Below are 22,384 nucleotides of genomic sequence, written 5' to 3'. Positions count from 1 at the left end.
AATCGGTATAATTTATTCGGGAACCCGTATTATATCGGGCGCCAATAAATTGTGCCGCCGTTGACGATGAACTTCGGTGAGTCGACGGTGGACGGTGATGACGATGTTCTGAGTCCTAAATATTTTAATAAATAAAATTTGTATAAATTATGTTCAGGACTAAAATTTAGTTATGTGATGATTCAAATTGATTTTGTTGGGATTTAACGTCGATTGATGTTTCGACGGGTAGACCTATAAACAGAGGAGTCGCTGTCCAATTTTTCTAAAGAATTACCCTAAATTATAAATCAAGTACATATATCTCGTTTAATACAAATTAAACTCTGATTATTATGTGCACCATTATTAAGTATATGTTATTGATATTGATATACTTGCGAGTCGAAAAATTATAGCGTTGGGTACTTAGTTAGTGAGGAAAAGTCAAACATAATCGGTTGTCTAACCTAGGATGTTTCGATTTCGTAGGTTCGAGTCAAAGGACCCGGTAGTTCAAGTCAATTAGAGTTAAGCCAAAGTTAGTTTAAAGCTTCGCAAGGCAAGTACCCCTGAACTAATCTTTTACAGTTCAGTATATATGAATAGTTGTTTATTTAAAATATGTATTGGAACAGAACGTTTTAGGTTACATATTCCCCGTATTTAAATATGTTTTGTTAAGTGAGGTTTTGGGGAAAAAGTAACTTCTGAAAATGCCTATCTCTAGATTATGATTAAAATTAAAAAGGGATTTTAGAATGTGTGCTGTAATAGTTTAAAAAGAGATAGGTGTAAATGGTTTTGGAAACTGGATAAACATAAATCAGATATTGGATGGTCAGTTGGTGTAAGAGGTCCGTTATTAGGTAACGGCCCAGCGTGTTTGCGTAAGAGGCTAAGTCGGATGCGCGCACTGGTAGTCCGCTTAGTCCAGCATGACAGAGACCTAGCTAGTCTCTGAGTTTTGGAATGAAATTTGTGGTGGGATAGACTGATCAATTGTCCCTAGAATTCATCCTCTTTTATATATCTGATAAAGGTTGAATAGTTTATAGTCCCCGTAACGGGACCGGTGATTTATTGGTCCAGAAATGGACAGTGGTTTTGGAACGGAAATAGCATGCTAAAATTGAACTCTGGTATTTTTACACAGCACACTACAGATGATGTTATTTTGCAAAGTATGCTAGTTTTGATATCCAGTTTATACCTATTTTACGGATTTCTTCTATATCAGTTTAATATCTGTTCCTATATTATTTTATACAACCTGTTGCTGGTTATTCATATAGAGGTACTGTTGAGCAATGGATTGCTCACCCTTGCCGTTTGTTTTGTATTTATTTATTGCAGATGTCTAGGAGACCAGGTCAGCGTAGAGTGTCAGCCTCCGGTCCCGGCTCCTCTGAGGTAGTTTGTATCAGGCCCTGAGGTCTGATGAGTTGCTGTAATAAGTGAGAGTGTCTGGTTTTGAATAAGTTAGTGTGTGTGTTGTAACCTAAATAATACTTGAACCTGTTTCGGCTCCTGGTTGGAGTCGTATATTATAATAAAGTTTATTTAGCAGTTTTGTTATAATTTAGCATATTTTTTTGGTGACGTCAGCCCCTGACCCCGGGGTTGAGGCCGTTACACTTGAAGACAACTGAAACCACATGAAGAGAAGTATCCGATGCATGATCTTGGATTGGTAGCTTTAGTGTTTGCATTAAAGATTTGGAGGCATTATTCGTATAGGGAAAAGTGCGAGATCTACACGGAGCACAAGAGTTTGAAGTATATCTTCACCCAGAATAAATTGAACACGAGGCAGAGAAGATGACTCGAATTGATCAAAGACTATGACTGTACTATCAACTATCATCCGGGAAAAGAAAATGTGGTGGCGGATGCTCTCAGCAGAAAAGAAAGGTTAAATATGATCATTTCATCTGAGGAATTAATCAAGGAGTTTGAGAAGCTTGAAATAGAGGTCAGTATCCCCGAGTATGTCTATAGAGGTGTTGTGTACAATGTCTTTTCAACCAGAACTATTAGAGAAGATAAGAAGATGTCAGGAAGAAGTAATGAGCCATGAACGAGACATTTTGACAGGAGAAGAGATAGGAAGTCAAAAGGATGATAAAGGGATATTAAGATTTTCTTCCAGAATATGGATACCCAACGTAGCCGATCTAAAAGATGAAATTCTTCGATACGCTCATAACTCTAGATACTCAATTCATCCCGGGAGTACGAAGATGTACAGATATCTAAGAGAAAACTTTTGGTGGCCAAGTATGAAGAAGGAAATTGCCGAATTGGTGAGTAAGTGTTATACTTGCCAGCGAGTCAAAGCGGAACATCAAAGCCCTAGTAGACTGATATAGCCATTGGACATTCTAGAATGGAAGTGGGAACATATCTCGATGGATTTTATAGTTGGATTACCGAGGACCAGGGCAAATCATGATGCTATTTGGGTTATTATCGACAGATTAACAAAGTCATCACATTTTCTTCCTATCAACGAAAGATTTTTAATGGATAAATTGGTTCGGTTATATCTGAAAGAAATTGTGACATGACATGGAGTTCCAGTGTCCATAGTTTCAGACAGAGATCCTTGATTCAATTCAAGATTTTAGAGAAGTTTTCAAGATTGTCTCGGAACAAAGCTGAATATGAGTACCGCATATCATCCGCAAACAGATGGTCAAAGTGAAAGAACGATTCAGACTATTGAAGATATGTTAAGGGTATGTGCTCTAGATTTTGAAGGAAGTTGGGACGAACATTTGCCGTTAGTTGAATTCTCCTACAACAACAGTTATCATGCCAGTATTGGAATTCCGCCTTACGAAGCTTTGTACGGGAGAAGATGCAGATCTCCAATACGTTGGGATGAAGTTGGTGAGAGGAAGATTTTGGGTCCGGAATTGATTCAGCAGAAGAAAGAGAAAATAGAACTCATTCGGAAAAGATTAGTGGCAGCTCAAGATCGTCAACGCAAATATGCTGATCCTATTAGAAAGAATATGGAATTTGAAGTTGGTGAGGCAGTGTTATTGAAGGTTTCACTTTGGAAGGGTTTATCAAGATTTGGAAAGAAAGGAAAGCCGAGTCTGTGTTATGTTGGCCCTTTTGAAATTTTGAGGCATACAGGAAAGGTTGCTTACGAGTTAGCGTTACCACCTCACATGCAACATATTAACAACGTGTTCCACGTGTCGATGTTGAAGCGTTATTTTCCTGATTTAAATCATGTGATAGAATATGAGCCAATCGAGATTCAGCCAGATTTATCTTTTATAGAGCAACTAGTGCAGATATTAGATAGGAAAGAAAGAGTGCTTAGGAATAAGTCTGTATCTCTAGTGCGGGTCTTGTGGAGGAATCCCAAGGTTGAAGAGTCGACCTGGGAGTTGGAAAGTGAAATGCGATCCAAGTACCTCACTTGTTTTCCTAGGCTGATTTTGAGGACAGAATCTTGTTAAGGGGGGAAGGATGTAATATCCGGGAAAATTATGTGAATATTATATGTTAAATAAATAAATATTACATGTTTTATAAATTTAAAGTGATTATTATCATGATATTAGATGTTATAGCTGTTATGTGTGTTTCCGTGCGGGTCAGAAATTTTTTCGATTGAATAATAAGTGTTAAAACTGCAATTATATGAATCTATCTGCAATCGGGACGCGTATTTATTAGCGTCTTTATTAAGGTACTCGTTTTATTTCATTTTATGCACGTTTGAATGTATTTTAGGTGTTTTCGGATTTTTCTAGTAATTTAGGGATCGTTTCTGTATTTCAAAAATCAGTGGACCGGGACCCCACCGGGACATCAAACCCCGCAAAATCTGTGTTTGTATCTTTATAAAATTATACGTATTTCAAAACCCTTTATTTTTGTATTTTCAAATTATTCGCAATTTTTGGAGAATTTTGACATTAATTTTGTATTTTATAATTTTAAAATTATTCCCCGTAATTATTATTTTGGGACCATAATTATTATAATTAGGGGATAAAAATACCCTTAATTTATTTTGGGATATATATTCTGTAAAAATATAAATACCAGCCATTTATTTATTTATTTATTATTTTTATAAAATTTTCAGAAAAAAATCATAAAACCAAGAACAGTTTTGGGGGTGAAAATTTCTGCAGCAACTTCAATCACGATTTTTGATCGATTCTGGAAACCAAATCAGACGTTCCAGTAGTCAAAATCTTCCTCTCGACGAGAGCTTTCTATTGGTATCAATATCTTGATCTGAGGTGCAGTAAATCAAAAAATCAATTTTTACACTTTTGTTCTTGAAATCGTTTTTGGGTTTTCAGTGATTGTTGATTGATTTGGATGTTATAATAAGCTATGCCATGATGATTAGAGTCTGTTTGAGCCTAAATTCGTGTTGTTTTGTTGTTAGAATCGATAAGTCGAATTCTAGTATTTTTGGGTTTTTTGATTTTAATTTTGCTGGGTTTTGATGATTGTTTGATGTTTAGAATCATTGAATCATGTTTGTATGAATTCCAGGAGCAGTTTGAAACCCATATCTGCAAGTTTCGTTTAGAAATAAGGATAATCGGAATTTTACGATGACTTCGCCGGTTTTCAACCGGAGTTTGGACGGAATTGATGATTCCGGGGTGGTTTCTGTTAGTTATGGTTTGAATAGGAATTTTGGGAGAGTTTAGAAGCTATCTGGGCTAAAAACGGGAGTGAAAGACGGTGTTTTGACCTCCGTTTAAGGTTCGCCGGAGTCCGGCGAAGGCCCGCCGGAATCTGGGGATTTCCCAGAAACCGGTCGGGGTTTTTCCCAACCCGGTTGAACCTTTTAACCTGATTTCGACCCGGTCCCTTGACCCGAGTTCGATCTTTCCCCAGCCTATTTTCTATTCTGAAAAATGATTGTGAACTAATTCTTTTCTTTTAATTAAAGATCTTTTTCTTATTTTCAAAAATCCATTTAGTTTATTCTAAAAATCATTTAATTATTATTTTAAATATTAAAAATTACTTCTTAATTATTTTAAATTCCTAAAATTATTTTCTTTTATTATTTTCAAAAATCTACTTTGATTTAATTATTTATAATTCATTTTAGTTAATTATTTTATAAATATAATTAATCGATTAAAATTATTTAATCAATTAATTTTATTTATAAATAGTTAAATAAATATAAATTATTTATAATTAATTCAAATAATTCCTAAAAATTATTTATAAACCTTTAAAAATTATATTTTGGTATTTAAAAATCAATTAATATTATTATTAATTGATATATTTCCATTTATTTCTTATTTTATTCATAATAATTAAACCGTTCGTCCGTTTAATACGAAACGAAGACGTATAGACTAAAAAAAATGTTACGCTTTCAGTAAAAATACTTTTAAGTCCTAATTTCTTTTGTACTGCAAGGACATTTGATTTGTGTATCAGTTTGAGTCGGTATTTGATCGGTAAATGCTAATATTGACCTAATTTTAATTCTGAACGCACTGGGACATATCTTTTAATGATCTGACTTATGTGATACATGAATTATGTGATTACGTGTTATATGAACACCATGATTATGTATTATGTGATATGCATGCTATCTGCTTACAGTTTCAAAATGCCATGCTTAGTTATAAACGTTCGGGTAGATGTCAGGACATATAGTTACGTCGATTGAGTTTGGTTCTGTCAATTAAGATAGTCCTTTTATTTATAGAATAGAGTAGCAATGAGTGCGGTCAAGTGTTAGATGGAGATAGTAGCCAGCAGCTATAAGCAGGGTTTTAGTGAAAGGTTTCCGATCAAGTGACGTTTATTTCGAATCATATTATGCAAGTATTTATATCTTCACTTATCATTCAAATGATACTGACTCTGAATTTTATTCTTTCAATTTCTCTACTATTCTAAGTTCAGAATAGTTATATGTTTTTATATTTTGCTACAACTTACTCTATACAGTGAAGCTTTGAATTGAGATTAGCGAATAACTAATTGTTCTGGTTATTTCGCCATTGGTTGTTGAGATAACTCTGGACCATGAGAAATGGGGAGTTATGTGGTTAAGGATGTCATTTGATTCGACTCCTTTGACGGAAAATTGTTTTTTTATGGGCTGGATGGTTGCGTAAAAGGCCGTGGCGGTGGTCCAGTGTGAGCTATGTGTTATACAGGATATAACACCTTGCTAGGCCGATATGTGCCTTGGGTACCTATTGTTTAGTCAGATATGCTTCGACATACCGGTGTTGCTCCGTGGCTGATCATTGGCGGCAACACACCGTCGTTCGAGAATTCCAATCTTAAAACAAAATATATATGCAAATGTTGCTTATTATCAAATATATATCAGTTTTTGATACTGTTCAGGTATTGTGGTTTGGTTTTCTTTATAAGATATATTGTTGTTGTTCTAAATTATAAGCTATATGCTGTTTGCTGAGCATTTCTTTTGCTCATACTTGTTTCATATCCTGATTCTTTCACCTAGGCCAGTGCAAGCTTGAGTTCCAGGTCTGACCAGAAGTTGTGTGCTTGTAGATAGTATGATGTGTTTTCCAGGTAGACAGTTTGGGACGCTTAGCTAGTCTAGAGGTGGTAATAAAATCTGAATAATTTGTAAAACAAATTAGATTTATGGTCTGTAATAACAGTTGGTTTGTATTAGTGCCTGTTCCATACTATAACTTGTGATCGATCTAGTTGCATGCAAGGGGTCATGTTTATTATACTATTCCGCTGTGATTATTTTATTGTGGTTTATTGGCTAGTGACCCCCATATCTAGACCCCGGGTTTGGAGGGCGTCACATATATTGAATCATCCGTCGGGACTATATTTGATCATCCGTCGAGTGCTACAAAATTCACCAAGTTAAATTTACTAAGGTGTTTTGTATAATTTATCATCAAGTTCACAACATATTCCTAACAATCTCCCCCAATTTATGTATACTGGAATTGTAGCCATAAAATAAGAGAAACTTGATGATAACTGATAAGTGGCATTTTATACCACTTAGAGCGTCTTATAACGGCTTGAATTGGTGTCTTGAACTCGAATATTTTATGTATTTAATGTGTTTTCGAGTGTTTTTGCATTTCAGGGTATAACTTGCTTAGATAGGAGGATTTCATCAAAATAAGCCTTAGGAAGTGCTTGGAATTAGTCTCGGGGAGTTGTGTGAAGAATTCAGCAAAATCAAAAGCAAAAATTGGATTTTTCCAGAAGGCTTGCAGGCGACCGCCTGGTAGCAGGCGACCGCCTGGAAGAAGGAGGCGGCCGCCTGGGTATGGAAAATCAGAATCTAGAATTTATAATTCGAGTATAATTGGGCTTCTGATGGCGCTGGATCTTGTGGACTCTTATATAAACCTATTGGGGAGACATTTTCAACAACAAGTAACAAGGAGAGAAGATCAAGAAGACCGTTTTAGCACGCAACAACGAAGAAGAGGAATCATACGTTTATCTTGTGATTCTTTTAATTCGTTGTAATAGTGGATGCTAGTTTTCTTTACTCTTTGAACCTTAATACTCTTGTGACGTACTTCTTTGTTTATTAAGTATTTTTATTAGTTTATATCATTGTGTTATTATCATGTTTTCATATGAACCCATGGTGACAATGAGTTCTATCATGGGCTTATCGTAATCATGGGGTCATAGCGGATTTACTATGGATTTCTTTAGTTAATTGTTTAATATTATGGTATGTGGTTATTGTATGATATCTAGCATAAGTTGAGATTATTCGTCTTATGTGCGTCGCGAACATATACGATAGTTTGTTAATCTCTTGTGAAGAGACAGTGAATCTTGAGATTTAGAACTTACCATGCTAGCATAGGTTCATGTATTATATGCATGATTAGTGGGTAACTCTAACCGTTTTACTTGCCCAGTGTAATAATAATGAATAACTTGAGCTTAAATCGTTATGTTGTCAAATTCTGTAGACATATAAGGTCTCAACATAATTGATGCCTATTCAACTTCTATCTTAATTGTGGATGCTTGGTAGAATGGTATTCGTACAATGAAAGTTGGAGTTTATCAGTTTCGTGTTGTTCGATTAATATCATCACCATTACATGCTAAGGGTAATAACAATAACTATTGAATGAGGTAGTAATGAAGTTATGATCTCATGTATGTTTAATATTGTTAATTCAAGTGTTTAATTCTCATAGTTAATATTAGTTAATCAATCTTAATTGTTATTGTCTTGACATTGAAAAGTAATCATACATTGGTGAGTAAGTGTTAATTAAATATAATTAATCAGATTCTCTATGGGAACGAAATAGAAATCATTTTATATTACTTGCGAACGTGTATACTTGCGTGATTTATTTAGCGCATGCTTTGTGCTTAACAATAACAAAACACTCTAAGAATACAAATTGAAAATAGTAGATAAAACTGATAAGTGGTGCAAAATTTACTGAAAATTGAACAATGCAAAGTATACAAAAAATACCTCACAATCATTATCAAGGTGCTCCTCTAGTCTGAGCAGATAAGTATATTTCCTTGATTGTATTGGTTTCTTCCCAAGCCTCCTGTTATTCTCTTCTATCTGGTTTTGGAGTTGTCTGTGGAATTCAAGTTCATCAACTTCTGAGAGATCTAGCATTTCTTGCATTTCCAATAGAGTCTCATTGCTAGAGATACTCAACTGGTCCTCCAATCTAAAAAATCTTCTAACTCCCTTTACATCCCAAAATTCCATCAACCAATAAGGCCTCAAATGCACTCTCTTTCCTATGAAGGGAATTGATAAAGTTTTTGGAAGTGCATATTTGGCTCTATTACTCCTCAGCTCCTTAATTTTTTTTAGAACTAATCTTCTAGCAGTAACATGGTACCCAAAGTTCTTTTTGAATGATGAGTAGATCTTTATTAGAACATATTGGCTTTCTAGAAGGATCCTGTGAAGTGGCCATATGATCTCTTTTCCTCCCTTGTATTTGAATACCAGTCTTTCAGGGAGATGTCTGTGAGCATCAATTCCTCTAACTTCTTCCAATTCATCTAAGTAGAGGTTAATGTGAGAAAACTCTTTGATGTTACAGATGTACAACATATCTCTTTATTAACTGTGGATTTAGATTTGACTAGGGTCTTGGATTTGACAATCACTAGTTTCACTTTCTTGCTAGCTCTTGTCTTTGTCTTCTTTGTCTTGAAGATAGGAAAGTTTAGCTCAGGAATGGGCAAACTATCCCAGTCCATTGGCTCATCCTTTAGAATTATGGGCTCATCATGAATATTCCTAGTTGGATCCACCACCTTGATTATTTCAAATTCCACTGAGGGTTTTGATGTTTGAGTTGTAGTTGTGGACTTTTTAGGAATATTTTCTTCCATTTCTTCATCATTAAAGTCCAATTTTCTCTTGGAATGGAGCTTGTATCTGAATCTTCTTTTCTGCTGTGGCTCTTCTTGCACTATCTAATCCTTAGGTTCAGCAATTACAGTTGGTTGTACAGGAATTTCTGTTGTGGTTTTTACAGCTTGAAGCTTGGCCAAGATAGCAGCTTGCTTCTTCTTTTGTTTAAGCTTTTTAGCATCCAGAGCAGCTTGCTTCTTTTCTTGCCTGATTCTTTCTTTCTCTTCCTTCTTAGCTTCCACAAACATGGGATGTCCAGCCACCACACAAATTTCCTTAGCATTTCTGTAAATCTTGGCTAATCTTCTTTTGAGTGCTAAATCAGCTGGATCTTTGTAGAAGGCAATTGACCTAGCCAACACTTTCTTCTCATATGGCCTGGGTGTCTCATACACAGTATCCATAGGATTCTTGTCTGAAAACTTTGAGGAGTTTTTTTAGGCTTCATGATGAAATATGCTTTTGGAGATTTGATGCAGGATGTTTGTCCTTTTTCCAGATAATTTATACTCATTTCATTCACAGAAATGTGCTTGACTTGAGAGTGATGAATGAATGTTTTGTCTGGCTTCTGAATTGGCCCAAACTTTTGTTGAATTTTTGCATCTATCCTTCTCCATTTTTCTTTCAACTCCTTCTCAGCTGCTGCTACATCAATCTTTAGCAGTTTGTCATCTGTGTTCAGTTTTGCTGCTGCAAGATTTATGATGTCAATGCTATCTTGTGAAAGCAATTGCTGGCACAATCACTTTGTTGACTTGTATGTTGAGCTGTTTCTCCCTCCTCACTTGAGCCTTTCTCCCCCTTTTTGTTAGCATCAAGTTGTTGAGTGGGAGGGAGTTGAGCAGCCACCAATTGTTGGAGTAGAACAGTCTGAGTATCTTGATTAATGAGTATCTTGGCCATTGACTTCTCTACATCAGATAATCTTGAGTCCATGGCCTCAACTTTTCTATTTAGATCAACCTCCTTCCTTAGCTTGTGAGCTATTTCAGTCATGGTGGTTCCAGGAATTCTAGCATCCAACCTTGCTATGAAATCCTGTTTTACTTCAGAAATTTCTTGCTTGATTTCATCCACACTCTGACTGTGTTGGAGGGCTTGAATTTTGTATAGTCGGAGTGCTTCAAGGTGAGCTGTGAGTAGCTTCTTTGTGCTAGCATTAGTAGATGCTTGAATGGCTGCTTGGGTGTCATGGATCAGCTTGAATAATGTTGATTGGAGATGTGAGTAGGAACATTCTTTAGTTAGCATCCAGGCAGGAACATCTGCATCTCCCCCTATGCTTATGCTGTCTTGCTCATCATCCCCACCAGCATCCCCAAATGAATCTTCAGCCAGTTCAAAATCACTTCCAGTATTGGAAGGCATAGCAGTGATTGCATATTTTGCTCTTTGAAGAGATTGTGTAGTGTGCACCAAATGTAGCATTCTTTCAGCCTCCTCATTGCCCTGCACAGCTAGAGTTTGGTAAGCTGCAACAGGGTGAGTAAATGTCTCAGCATCCAAGGAAATAAAATCTATAACAGCTTGATATTCTTGCTGAAATAGCCTTTTCCTTTCTGCATCATTGACACTCATTGACTCAGTTGCAATGGATTCCATCTTTATCACTCATGTACCTGCTTTTCTCTCATGATCTCCCTCTTTTTACATCAAGGGCTTCCCTTGGCTTCCCACCCTCACACCCTCACCTTCACCATCTAAGGTGGGACTTCGCTCACTCACTTTTGCCAGTCCTAAAGAAATGAACTGCATTTGTTCACTCTTTTCCCCTCCTTTTTTCCTGGGAGCAACCCAGACTCTCACTCAATTCACTCCCTTCCCTCAGTCCTAAGAGTGATTGTATTACTACTAAGTCTTCTACATGTGTGAGAATTGAAGAAATTTTAAGTTGTGCAGAGACACCTGATGGATAAGGAATATCCATCGGGATAGTAGTTAGGCTATCCGACGGATGACTGCTGTTAGGCTTATCCGCCGGGATACAATCACTACTCGAAGGATGATGAATATCCATCAGGATAGAAGAAATGAATGAGTTTGGAGTGGAGACTATTGTAGACTCTGTGCAGATTGATGAAAATTTTGGCACAGATGTCTCAACAGACTTAGAAAGAAATGGCAAGTGAGCCAACAAATCATCTAAAAGATGATGCTCACTTACTTGGATTTTTGGCATCTCCAAGAGAGTTGAAGATGGAGAATTTGTTAGTGATGTATTTACCATGTCAACATCCAGTGAGTGTGTAGGAGAATTTGATGTATCAGGTGCTTCAATTATGAGAGATTTTGGCAGTGACTCCATATTTATTGGAGCCACATCAATCTGACTTTGAGATGGTGCAGTGACTGGGTCTTTAGCACCAGTTTGCACTGTGTGTGTTCCCTGTGCATCCCCAAGGGTTTTTGTTCTTTTCTTTCTAGCATAAGTTTGTGGTAAGCTAGTGTCCCTACCCCTTTTGGCCTGTGCTCCTGGTTGGGAGCTTGTTTCAATAGTGACATCCTTTTGGGATGATGAAACTAGTAATGAGCTTATTTCCTTATTAACAACCACATTTTGTTGGGAAACTGTGGTGTGGCTAGGTTTGGGTACACTCTTCTCACCAGCCTTATCCTTAGGGTTTCTTTGATTTTCACCCTGTCCCTCACCTTTCTCACCCACCTTCACACTCCCCTCTTTTTGTTTAGTGGATTTTGCAACTGGTTTCTTTTGAAAGAAACCAGAAGGAACTTTCTTAGATTTGGATTTTGAAGTTGATTTAGTAGCTTGGGTAGGCATCTGTTTGGTCATTGACACAGATGTCATTGCTACATTTGAAGGCAAAAAAATGTGTGAGGTTGGAAGAAGGGCACCTCTTTGTGGTGGTTTGCTCTATTAAAATCTGCAATTATTCTTCTTTCTTGAACCCAACAATTCAGCTTGTTGGTTGGGTTCTCAATCACAATGTTCTCAATGAGATGGTTAGCAAGCATCATGAAAAATTTAGCATAACAGACACTTTTACCTCTTTTATTGAGTTCTCCTAACTTAAAGCCTAACTCAAAAAAAACCAAGTCACTGAGATTGAAATACTTATCAGTAACTAGCATGTTAAGCATGGATATGTTGATAGAATCAAAGTTACTAATTTTACCAGAAAACACTTTAGTTACCGTATCACACAGATAGCTCTATTCTTTTCCAAGACCCAACCTTCTAATTTCACTTAATTTAGAGGTAGTGAGTGCATAGCCCATAGAATTTAGCATGTTAACTATATCAGTGTCTGTGTGTGGAGCAGTAAAAGTATTATCAGGGATTCTAAAGCATGCTTTGACAATATCACTATTTATGCAAAACTGCTTACCTTTAAGAGTAAAAGTGATGGTCTTGTCAGTTGAGTTGTACACTGCAGTTGTCCATATCTCCTCTACAACCTCACAATAGATAGTGGGAGATTCCAGCATAACATAGTTGAGTTTACAGACTTTCACAAAATCCATCATTTTGTAGTAATTTCCAGACAGTTGAATCTCCTTGTTCACTAGAGCTGTGAAATTGTTCTCTTCATAGATGTACCCAGTTTGAGACATGATTTTGACGACTGGTGCCATTGTTAGAGATTGAAATTTGTAGAGAGAGTGATTGCTTTTGAGGAAGAAAGAAGTTAGAGCAATTGAATCTTGAGAATAATAAAAGAGTAGAATAAGAATGAATTATGTTTTTATACTATATCAGAAATAAACTGTAAAAAATAATAAAGTAAAATAAAGTGACCAATAAAAATTGCCCAAAATAGCCGTTTAAAAATAAATAAACTGTAAAAATTCTATCACTTATCCGTGGTGTCATGCTTACAAACTGTAAGTATACTCGATGGATAATGTTCAGAGATTTAACGGCTAGGATTGAGACAATTTGACGGATGAAGATAAATCAGTTATCCGTCGAGTTATAAAATGATCCAGAAAAATAATTGATTTTTATTAACAATTAATATTTCGACGGATGATCAAACTCGATGGATAATGAGCATCCGTCAGGATGTAAATTTTGACTTAGCCAAAATTTCATCCAATACAGAAAAATGAATTAAATTTCTGGCTGCATAACAACTTGCAAAATATCTGAAATGATTCAAGAATAATTAAGCATACCTAACTCACTTACCAACCTTGAAAAGGTGGAATCATCAAGTGGCTTGATAAATATGTCTGCAAGCTGCTTTTCACTTGGAACAAAATGAAGTTCCACAGTACCATTTATCACATGTTCCCTTATGAAGTGGTACTTGATGTCTATGTGCTTTGTTCTTGAATGCTGCACTGGATTTTCAGTGATGGCAATTGCACTTGTGTTATCACAGAAAATGGGAATTCTATCCACTTGTAGACCATAGTCCAGTAATTGATTTTTCATCCATAAAATCTGTTCACAGCAACTACCAGTATCAATATGTAGAAGTAGAGACTGAATTTTTCTTTTTACTGAACCAGGACACAAGCTTATTCCCTAGAAATTGACAGGTTCCTGTTGTACTTTTTCTATCTATTCTACAACCTGCATAATTTGCATCTGAATAACCAGTTAGATCAAAACCAGAATGTCTAGGGTACCAAATGCCAAGTTTTGGTGTTCCCTTGATATATCTAAAATTCTCTTAATAGCTACTAGGTGAGATTATCTAGGATCAGCCTGAAATCTAGCACAAAGACAAGTAGCAAACATTATATTTGGCCTAATAGTTGTTAAGTACACAAGTGAGCCAACCATGCCCCTAAAGCTTGAAATATCCACAGACTTTTCAGTAGTGTTTAATTCAAGTTTAGTTGCAGTGGCCATGGGAGTTTTTGCAGATATGCAATCCATTAGATCAAACTTCTTTAAATGATCATGAATGTATTTAGTTTGACTAATGAATATTGCATCACTAACTAGCTTAACTTGCAGACCAAGAAAGTAAGTTAGTTCTCCCATCATGCTCATTTCATACTTACTTTGCATCAATTTGGCAAACTTTTTGCAAAGTTTTTCATCTGTAGAGCCAAAAATAATATCATCTACATAAATTTAAACAAATATACTAGAGCCATTAACATTTCTAAAGAATAAAGTTTTATCAACAGTACCTCTTGTGAAGTGGTTTTCCAAAAGAAACTTTGATGAAGTGTCATACCAGGCTCTAGGTGCTTGCTTCTGTCCATAAAGTGCTTTCAAAAGATAGTAGACATGATTTGGGAAATTTGGATCTTCAAAACCAGGAGGTTGACTAACATAGACTTCCCCCTCTAAATCTCCATTCAGAAAAGCACTTTTGACATCAATTTGATAGACCTTGAAATTCGCATGAGCTGCATAGGCTAAGAAAATTCTGATGGCTTCAAGTCTTACAACAGGAGCAAAAGTTTCATCAAAATCTATTCCTTCTTATTGACAATATCCCTTAGCAACCAATCTAGCTTTATTCCTGACTACTATGCCATTTTCATCCATCTTGTTTCTGAATACCCATTTGGTGTCAATTGGATTCTTTCCTTTGGTCTTGGGTACCATCTTCCATACCTTGTTCCTTTCAAATTAGTTTAGCTCCTCCTGCATAGCTAAAATCCAATCAGGATCCAACAAAGCTTCTTCTACCTTCTTTGGTTCTTCCTTAGATAGGAAGCTGCTATATAGAAATTCTTCTTGAGTTGCTCTCCTTTTTTTAACTCTAGAAGATGCATCACCAATGATGAGCTCAAAAGGGTGATCTTTAGTCCATTTTCTTGTTGAGGTAGATTAGCTCTAGATGAAGAGGCCTCATTGTTGTCTTGATGTGTGACTGAGTTTTTGTAACACCCCCAAATCCGGAATCGGGGATCCGGGTTGTCACGAGTTCCATTTCCCTTAATAACACTTAATCTTAATAAACAACCAACTATTGCGTACTGTGACCCCACAATATACACACGCACTACAAGTTATAGTCTCAGAGATGAATACCCAAAAATAACACAAGTCATTTTATTCCACAATTATAAGTCATTACACCTCAAAAGGGTTTCTGAATAAATTTACATATTCTTTGCCATTATTACAATTCATAAATATACATAAGTCTTGTACATCAACAGTTGAAAACCTAGCCTGTTGGTAGATCCTACCTCAGCTACAGCGGCATCAACGCCTACAGGAAACTGCGGAACGTTTCCTATCCGCTTGCGAATTGGGAGCTCGGTCCTGTTCATCTTGTCTATCTGTTATTGTGTGATGAAAGAAGAAAGCAAGGGTGAGCAACAAGCCCACCGAAATAATATGTATAATAATTAACAATATATGAGCATTCTCATAATACTCATAAAAGTCTTGGTCAAGAAGAAATGAACCAAGTTTGATATCTCAACGCGACCAGGTCGCAAAATATTCAGTATATATGTATATATACTTTTCAAAATCTTGGAAGTCCTCTTCCATGCATAATATACATAGAGTTCCAGTTTATTACTGTATAAAAATGTCATTGCAAGGTGATCTCATATATCTAACCTTGTCTCAACATTTTTCTAAAAATCTTTGTCATGCATAAGATAATCATTAACTAAATATAAGTTACAAAGATGAAGTTACAAGATACTCCAATATACTTATATCTTTTTCGACTACTACTTGAACTACCACCGTTCAAGGTATAAATAGTTCATCCCATAGATGAAGCTACAAGACAAAACTTGTATAGAATCAATCTTTGAAATATCATCAAAATGAAATGAAGTTACGAGATACTTCATTTGATGAAAACATCATTTTGAAAACTCGACCCTGCCAACACTCAACAATCGCCCAGCCGTAGCCTTTCTATCGAAATGCTCTGGGTAGTGTTGTAGAAATATCCAAACTGGATGATGAACTCATTACGGGAGTCTTCCGTGCCAGGAAGACCACTCACGATGACCAGTCACAGCAGTGCAACCCCACAATTTCTACATGTAGAGGAGAATAGTCGGATTTACTTGTCGACCGGACGTTGGAATCCTAAGGAATGGACCATCTTAGCGGAACTTTCGGGCCATTCGGGCCAATAAATAAGGCTGGGCCGGCGCCACTCGACCACTTACGCCACTCCTAGTTCAGATAAAATCCATGACTCTGAAACGTAAAGCTCGTCTCCCCTTTCCCCAAGTAGGAACTTGTTGATACGACTCCACCAAGAAGTCACATCTAGTTGGAAAGAAAAACTCACCGATATTTCCTAGGCGATGCCTGTTAATGGTCCAAGAATTTTATTTTTCGAGTGTTGGGTAAGTAATCAAAAACTCTTTTATCAAAACAGCAACCTTGTTGCGAATATAAAAATACATCACGGAGCGGAATACCACAGATTTTTGAGCGAGTATTTAAATCCCCTTCGAAAGGAAGATCTTAAATTTGAAAATGAGTTTTGGGATCCACTAACTTTCCAAAAATAGTTTTGATAAAGTTTGAAAATAATCTCTGGAAATATTTAAACTAAGAATGATTTGATAGTATCAATTATTTTCCGAATACTTGGCAAATATCGAAATATTATTCTTTAGGAAAATAAAGAATATTATTTAATAAAATAAGCGGAGTCATAAGTCCTTGAATGAATATTCAAAATAGTATTCATTAATAAAATAAGCGGAGTCATAAGCCCTCGAATGAATATTCAAAATAATATTCATTAACTAAAATAAACGGAGTCATAAGTCCTCGAATAAATATTCAAAATAATATTCATTTATAAAATAAAACTATCGAATAAACCTTATTCGATTAATATATTTGAAACTATTTATATATATACATATAATATACTCGGAAACATAGCCTCCCGGTTTAGAAAAATGTTCAACTCTGGGTCCCCTATACTAAGGGTATACGCAAATAATGCCTATCTCTAGCATAGGTATTATGCAGTTTATAAATAATTGAATCGATAACAAGATATCAAGATTACGAAAAAGGCATGCATATATATCAGATCAACATGCTCCAATATGTCGCAAGATTTGCTAATAACAATCATGCACTTATCACAAGATAATACATATACATATATACATCACAACAACAGTTATACGGGTAGAAAACTTGCCTGAGTGTTCCGGGATAGACTTAAGCTTAGAGTGGGTCCGGTAACCTATGAACAACAACATAATCTAGAATTAGACCACGGTCGCTTAAGAAACTAGTTAAAACTCACTTATACCCTAACAGTTGCTTATACGCTTAACGATTTGCGTTAATCGCTTGTGTACCCTCAGCTCCACCAATTTTAATAAATTACCCATTAAGAATTTTAAGATGACTCTTTCGCGAGTACTTTACCAACTACCTAATCCATCTTACATAATTGTTTCGTGGTTCGATTAATCATTTACGGGTCTCGATCATGGTCTCAAAGTTACTCGAGGTTTCGGGGTTCGCTCGCGAGACGCCATTACTTAAAATGGTCGTTTCTCCTAAACAATGAGTGTTCATGGCGTTTACCGAATGACATATCAAAACTATGCTTGAATCATAAACTTTATAAGCATGGTAATGGTTAGTTCATGGCAATGAGTGTTCGGTTGCAAAAGTCATGCACAAAACAGTCTAAGGAAAATTTGTCATTACGACGGCTATAACTTAGCGATTCCCAAATTTTACCAAATCAATTTAATAACAAACCACCACCAATTAACACCATTCCACCATCATTCAACCACAATACAAGATCATTCAACCATAACTCAAGATCTCAACTTATTCATCTAAACCAAGTCAAAATGTGACCAAGAACTTCAAATCTAACAAGTATCACTCCTAACTTCAAAATCAACAAAACCACTTTCTAAACATGATTGCACACCAATTATACTAACCCATCATCTAAACATTAGGAAATCCAAACAAACAAAACTTAAGACTAAGGGTTTGAGAAGTTAGTTTTCTTGGAGAGTGGAGAATCACTTAGGGAGCCTTGAATAACCACTAACTATCTCTACGAAGCTTGGATCTAGAAGAAAACATAAGAAAACACAAAGTTAGTTTCTTGAAAACACTATTCATCAAGAAATTTGATGAATTGATTATCTTAGTAAACCTTGGAATCTTGGCTTCAAACTCATAACAAAACTAAGTCATGAATTATGGAAGCAAAGCAAACAAACCTCTTAATTTTTGAAGGTGTGTAGCTTGAGTTTTGAAAAATTTCTCCTTGTTTTTTCAAGAAGAAGTCCAAGCAAAACAATGGGGGGAAGAAGAGAGAGTTTGCTTGGTTGATTTTGGGAAGTGTGAAATGAAATGCTTGGTTGCGTTTCTTTTGTCTTGGCAAATTATTAGCTTTTAACATGGTAAGTTTTCCTTGGCTATAAATCAACCAACAAATCAAAACTCCTTGTCATGCTTATGTCACCATGCTTGTGTCATCTTTTAACACATGGCTTCTCCTTGTGATGTGATGACATCATCATCCGCTAACTTCTTTGATTAACCCTTAATTACTTGGCTAATAACCGCTTATCTGTTATACGGTTCGCTTAACTTTCGATTTCGTTCGTCGTTTGAGGGATCATATCTGAGATCTTATTACTTGGGTTCCCTTAAAACTTTCTCAATATTTTATATTCCTTTTATGATCCTCTCTTATAATCATTGAATTTAAATCTTTTTAATCATGTTACCTTATACTCAATTCTTTCGGTATCTGGTGGATTTTTGGGAAAAATCAAAGTGTCCGGATTCGAATTCTGACGACCTTAACATACACTCATTTACTTTATGGAATACTAATACGATCTTAAAATTTTCATAACAGTACTCCTATATAGCGTGATCTGATAATTTTCCTTAATCTGGATAGTCAGCGAAAGTTACTATTCATCAGGGTTTAAAAAATTTCCAAAAATTGGGGTTATTACAGTCTCCCCTCCTTAAAAGGATTCCGTCCCGGAATCAGATAGAAAATAGTTGGGGATACTTTTCTAGCATTGCATTTTCTAACTCCCAAGTCAATTTTCCCAATGGTGGTTCTACCACCAAACTCTAACTAGTTTAATAACCATGCTCCTACGCACTTGTTCCTTTTTGATTCATAACCCTCACTGGTTGCTCCACATAGTTTAAATCTGGTTGCAGGTTTATGTGTTCGTATTCCCCTATGTCTCGCCTCTTGATCATACTTCCTTATCATTGATACTTGGAACTTATTGCGAACTTGTTGCATGTTCGGGGGTAGGGCTAGTTCATTTGATAACTTCCCAATACATCTTAATATATCCAAGGGTCCAACAAATCGTGGACTTAGCTTTCCTTTCTTTCCGAACCTCATCAATCCTTTCCAAGGCTTTCCAAGGGGATACCTTTAACAGCACTAGGTCCCCTATTTCATACTCTTTGTCCTTTCATTGTCAAATCAACATACTTTTTATGTCCATCTAGGGCTACTTTCGGCCGTCCTCCGATTAGATCTATCATATCTTTGGTCCTTTGGACCACTGCTGGTCCGAGCATCTTGCGCTCTATAACTTCATCCTAACATAAGGGAGATCGATATTGTCTTCCCTCAAGGATCTCATAAGGCGACATCTCGATACTGACATACGATCAATTGTCGTAAGAAAACTCAATCCGTGTTAAGTGATCATTCCAAATTCTTTCAAGTCTATTACACAGACTCTCATCATAGCTTCTAGCATTATAGCTTTTGTTTCTCAATACCCACCCTTTTCTGGTTCATAATCGTTACAATCTTCCGTACCTAATATTATACTGGTTACACTTTTGCTCGTTAGCGTTCTATAACCTTTTAATAAACGCGTCAACCTTAGTATCACGAACGCGTTAGATTCGGAATACCACCGTACTAATACCACTTCATCTCTAGCTGCTTCCATCTTCCAAAGTTTGATCAATCATATAGAAGTAAAAGAATTTATTGAGAGACCACTATGATCATGAACACTTGTTCTATTGCATAGTTAATACGGAAGGTGACCAACCTTTAGTACTTGACAAGCAATTAAATAACATGTGGTATCCTACTAGGCTTCTATCACACAGATAGATAGTCATTCGACAATACCTCCCCTTCTGGAAGGGTTGTTCTTCTCAGTTTACACGAAAATGAAAAGAAGAGAAAAGAAAGAATTTAAGAGAATTATATAAAAAAATATTGCCATAGAACATCTGGCTTGGAGTCTACCCCTGAACTATAGAGGTTTATCAAAGGAGAACAAAACATATATATGTATATATCTCAACATCAAGTATTATGGCATCGTATTTCACTTGCCTAAATATTTCTTTTTCTATTCCGTCCATCATTCTATGGACCCATGCTCTTGCTCGAGCTTATAAAGAATCACCGTTGAAACTCCCTCGACAGCGAAAATCGAATCTCGGATTTCATTCTAGACATCATAGTTAGTAGAATCCATTGCTATACCGTAACCTTCTTCGTATAGTAATACTACCCTTTATCGATAAGAAGGAATAAATATATCATAGGTAAATATTCGGCTTAGTTGGTCTATCAATAATAACTTACACATCACCACGACCCGATTAGTGGTACTCAATCTCAACATCCATTCCAATACAACTCTCATGGTTGTAATCGACTCACTACTCACAGAATCATTGCTGCATTACTATGGTCCACCGCTAACCTACTGTCATCATTCATTTTCCATGAAATCTTAATAGCTAACCATACGGAGTCCATACATGTCGTATAGAATTCTTCTAAGGAGGTAACATAATCACCATTCAAGATTCATAAAGAACATTCCAGATCCTGACGTACATACATGACATGAAGTAGATAAAATTGCAGAAGAGTTTCAATCAAAGCAACGATAGCAGGTTAATACCATTCTTAACCATATGTCTTTATTAGGAAATATGAAGCTCAAAGGTTCATTTAGTCCTCTCGTAACATGGTCCCGACTTATCTCAAGATAGGACCTTCTAAGATAGATAGCCCGTTCACGGCGATTACATGAATTAAATCTTTACCAAACTACTATTACGGTTGAGTATTGTACAATCATCAGAAGAAATGTCAATCTTTCAAACCATAATACAACCTTCATGGCTTTAACCATCATCACTGTATTCCTCTAAGATAGATAGCCCGTTCACGGCGATTACATGAATTAAATCTTTACCAAACTACTATTATGGTTGAGTATTGTACAATCATCAGAAGAAATGTCAATCTTTCAAACCATAATACAACCTTCATGGCTTTAACCATCATCACTGTATTCCTCTGGCACGAGCGCCTATAATTGTCCTCTTACACTTAAAGTGTCGGCCACCTCTTTGGCCTTTCCTGATAGTAAAATTTCCTTACAATCAATGTCATTTTAACCACCTCCAACTAAATTTTCTACCTCATTTCAATCAATGCTTATGTGAAAATGCTTTTTTTAAGTCCCGGTGAGGAAAAAAATTCACCATTTTTCCATAAGTCATTGTCTTAGTCTTTAATGTGAACATTGTCACGAATGACTCTCGATCATACTTATGACGTCTCTTATCTTGGGTCCTTCTTGTTTTCACCAATCTCGACCCTTATTGGGTCGATCTATACTTTTTTATGGTTCAACACATGCCCCACCTGGAATTATTATAATTACCTCATATTTCCTTTATCAAAATTTCTATTCTTGAGAACTTTGAATATTACCTTTCTCCTTGTAAAACCTCTAATATCCTTAAATCATTCATCAAGTACACCCTAGGTGCAGGACATATCAAGATACCATTTACTAATACCAGAATCATTTTCTATATAGTTCTAAAAACTTTCTACACTGATCTTTAAAGGTTGTTGTTGCCTTAGTCCTTCATTCCATACTACCCAAACTCATAATGTCCCTATTAAGGGTGAAATGCCAACCTTTATGCATCCCCCATGGTTCATCTCAAGTTATTGAGGTTATATACTTAATTCCACCTTTAAAAAGGTACTTGTATCCGTACATGGATAAATCAAGTCATATATCCCTGATAAGGGTATCTTATTC

The sequence above is a fragment of the Apium graveolens genome, chromosome 2, assembly GCF_009905375.1.
Source record: "Apium graveolens cultivar Ventura chromosome 2, ASM990537v1, whole genome shotgun sequence".
Taxonomy (NCBI): Eukaryota; Viridiplantae; Streptophyta; class Magnoliopsida; order Apiales; family Apiaceae; genus Apium; species Apium graveolens.
This window is presented reverse-complemented; position numbering follows the sequence as displayed.